This window comes from Sinocyclocheilus rhinocerous, unplaced genomic scaffold, assembly GCF_001515625.1.
Source record: "Sinocyclocheilus rhinocerous isolate Xijiao unplaced genomic scaffold, SAMN03320098_v1.1 scaffold1056, whole genome shotgun sequence".
NCBI classification, from domain to species: Eukaryota; Metazoa; Chordata; class Actinopteri; order Cypriniformes; family Cyprinidae; genus Sinocyclocheilus; species Sinocyclocheilus rhinocerous.
In genome coordinates this window covers 16,333-20,498 of record NW_015659698.1, presented here as the reverse complement: position 1 = coordinate 20,498, position 4,166 = coordinate 16,333, and the positions used below count along the sequence as shown (strand labels likewise).

General features: G+C 36.9%; 1 pseudogene; it reads right to left on the bottom strand.

Annotated features, from left to right (window-relative positions):
* Positions 1-1,094: 1,094 nt before the first annotated feature.
* LOC107724012 (codanin-1-like) overlaps positions 1,095-4,166 on the bottom strand; it is a 17,736-nt pseudogene continuing 14,664 nt past the window's right edge.

Sequence of the window (4,166 nt, the reverse complement as noted above, 5' to 3'; positions counted from 1 at the left end):
GTCAGCGCAGGTCTATTCCCAGACATAGCAACAGCACCAACAACTCAAGGCTGTTTATGAACTCCACATGACACTATCCAGTAGATTTTATCATGCGCTTTTACAGTTAATTAATGCAATATAGAATTCGTTTAAGCTTATCGTACCTGGAGTTCAGCGGACGGACTCGAATCGCGACTTTCACGTTTGCCATTCGTTTGACACCGGGCGGAGGGAAACGATGAATTGGAAGTTTAGCAGTCCGTTAGAGTCCATTTAAATCCCTCCAGAGCACTGAATTCTCCCGAGAAGAGTGAAGAAATCTATAACAAGTTTTTCGGGTCCTGTTACTGATATCGGCTAGACAATCACAGAGCACATCATAAAGCCGCGGCCGCAGTTGAACTGCGCTGGAACTTCCTGCCGTCTCTACTGGAGGGGAGGTTACGAATCCCACTATGGCAAAGGATAAGCTCATGAATATTAAGAAGGCAGCATGACGTCAGTTCCAACAGAACTTTTTGATTTGCTGAACGAATCATTCTGTGAATAAGGCGTGGCTCAAATATTAACTAGGACTTGTACTGGTCAGTCCGGGATAGCTGCGAAGCAACGTCAATATGTCTTTAATATTCATGAGCCAAGCCACCGCCATAGTAGGAAACTTGGGAAAAAGAAACAAAGGCGAATATGGAAGTCTCTGCTTTATTACAATCCCGTGTACGCCAATTAGGACAGCTGTTTTTCCGCTTTAAAAGCATATAGACTAATGTTCAAAATTTTGTAAAACTAATGAATACTTTAACTTAGCAAGGACGCGTTAAATTGGTTAAAAATTACAGACATTATGACATTATTTTAAACAAGTGCTTTATTTTTGAATGCTGTTCGTTATTAGTTTCCACAAAATTAAGCAGCACAAATATTTTTCAACACTGAAAAAAAAAAGTTTCTTGACCAGCAAATCAGCATATTAGAATGATTTCTGATCATGTGACACTGAAAAGTGGAATGATGGGTGCTGAAAATTCAGCTTTACCATCACAGGAGTAATTCTGTTTTTATACAGGGAAACATGAATATTCTCTATAGAAATTTCCCTGATGTCTCCCTGATTTCCATTTTAAAATGGTCAATTCCCATGAAATTTGTCAGAAGTGCAGCCTTGCATATGGACTCCAGCTGAGCTACATGAAAGAACACATGAGAGATACTTACACATATTCACAAAATTACATTTTATTACATTAGATAGGTTTAGCATTAAAAAGATGAAAACACTGTCCAACATGAACAAATTGCAAACTTTCCGCAAATATATACTAAGAAACACATACAAACAGACATACTCACCAACAAACAAGCAGAAAAACATTTACACACACTTAAAACAAATAAATAGCACAGTGAATGGTCTTTATTCTGTTCTATTGTGAGGCAGTATAAGTGAAAACTGGCAAAGACCTGCAAAAATGTCCCCACAAAATGTGTTTTAAAGGTTTATAAACTGTCAATAACAATCTTATCAACTCAGCATTCTTCAGCAGCAAATATTCTCCTTGCAACTAACAATAAATCAGACTTTAAAATAGTTTTAAAATCCTATATATTGTAGGTTTAAACATTATTTCTTTTCTTCAAATATGCATCACTGCTGTTAATACAATAGTGTTTGGCTGGGATTCATGTGTACAGTTGGTAATGTAGACTCGTGCGTCCCCCTAGTGGTCATTGAGAGACTTGCAGTATGTCCCTGTGGTTTGGCAGTGAAGGCAATGGGAACTGGGTGGACAGAGAGAGCTGTTGAAACTTCTGTACAGACTCCTACAAGAGCAAATGAGAAAAGCTATCAGACAGTGATCTGTGAGAACTCCAGAATCAGAATGTAATGTTTTGCTATCTCTAAAACACATAATATGTAAGAAGCGATTACCTCTGGCCAAGATAACGCTGACAACTTTGGCCAGTTGGTGCCCACATCCTCCTCTCCTAAAAGACCCCTCTCTATTAGCTGTCTTATCAGGAACAGGTAGTCAGTCCTCTGTAATAGTAAAGGACAAAGCACTGTTTAATCACAAGTGTTGTTAAAACTATTAATTTTTTTTGGTATCCTATTAAAAATAATTTTTGGTAAATAAAGCCTGAAATAAAACAAATACTAAATATACAAAAACGTGAACTTGAATTAGAAATGTAACTAACTGAAATAAGATTAAGTACTAAAAATACTAAAACTGAAATAAAAATCTATATAGAAATAATTTTCAAAATGAATAAAAATGATAAAAGCACATTACAAAATTACTAAAACTTAAGCTACAATGAAAGTGAACACTGAAAATATAAATAAAGTCAATTTAAAATATTAAATATTCTAACAGTATATAAATAATACTAAAATAACACTTAAATCACAAAAATATAGAACAATATACCCACAAACTGCACACAGGATAGGATGCAACAGGTCTGATAAGCAGTTTTACCTCACTATCTGTGGCACTAAAAATAGCAGTCAAAGTGGGTTCACTGAGGAGAAGGTGCAGAGGTGGAGAGGGAGTCCGAGCCCACAGAACTAGAAACTTTTCCAGAAGAGCAGGTCTCTTGTTACCCTCGGCTGAGGACACTAGAGGCAGCTCCCCAGATACTACACATGTAAGCAAACCCAAACAGACACAATTGGATATTAATCATGCTCAGAACTGACTTCATGTACTGTTCTTAATTTTCCATTAATTGCTGTCTCACCAAGTTTGCAGGCCAACTGAACAGTACAATGCAACAACATCTGCTCAACCACGGGAGAGAGGAGCTAGCAACAGACCAGGACAAATGAGAGAATGTGTACGTAAAGTAAACAATTCAAAATAAAGTATTAAAACACTGAATGATGTGGATTATAAAGTTTTGAATCAAGTACGCTGAAAGGTATGAGGTATGGGGTTCTGATTACTTTTCTGCATCCAAGTGTTTGTCCCAGTGTTCGTGTTCGTCTAGCAAAGACTCAATCTGATGAACATTGAAAACCTCTTCATCAGATCTGGGTCCTACAGCAACACTCAGAAACTCCTGAAACATGAGACAACATGGTTTGTGATCTGACTCACTCATATTTGAAAATTAGCCTAAATTACCATAGGTTTCCACACTGCTTTCTTGTTACAGCCTGTAGTATTATTAGAAGACAGATAGATTATTTTAACTATTTAAAGTAATGAAAATTATTTTAAATAGCTTTAGATTTAATTTACAATAACACTTCAGATGTTGTCTAAGAATATTAAAAAAAATTGTTTTGCGAGTATAAGCAGTTGTGTGAATTGTGTTTGATTTCAGCAATTTTGTGGATGTCTCTTTTTTTACCATTAAATTATATTTTGTATAAATCACCATTTTATCTGCCATCCACCAGTCTTCAATTAATCTGTTTGAACTCATTTGCACAACTTTTCAGACACCCAATTAGCAATAATAACCTTTATTTCAATCATGACTTCAGATCCCAGTGGAACTTTATGGGTGCAGTCTGAAACACAAGAGGACCCAGCACTGAGCCCTGAGGAACTTCTCTGGACCTGCTGAATCCTGCTTGATCAATCGCCCTCTTCAGCATCCAAACTGACGGATGAGGGCTCACTCTTCATCACCCTCTCAAACGCACTCTTCCACTCCCTCTTCAGCAGTGCTGAGGGATAAATTCCAACATGAATATTTCAGATCCTTATTTAAAAAAAAAAAAAAATGCTACAAATGAAGTATAGGAGCATTTGCCATTTTAAAATTTCACTAAAATTAGGCTTCACTACTTGTGATGTTGGAGGAGAGCCAGCTGCAAGCCTTTTCTGTAGCCAAACAAGTTGTGATGCTCTCAGCAGTGGTCAGGACCTAAACCACACCACAAAATATTAAAGGGGTCATATGATGCGATTTCAATTTTTCCTTTCTCTTTGGAGTTGTTACAAGCTCTTTGTGCATAAAGAAGATCTGTAAAGTTGCAAAGACTAAAGTCTCAAATCCAAAGATATATTCTTTATAAAAGTTCAGAGTCAGCCACACCTACCTAAAACGGTTCGTTCTAACACGCCCCCACATACCTACGTCACTATCTGGGAAGATTTGCATAACGCCGCCCAAATATTCACGCAAAGAAAGAAGGCGTAACTTTTATTCTCACTGTAGTATTGTTG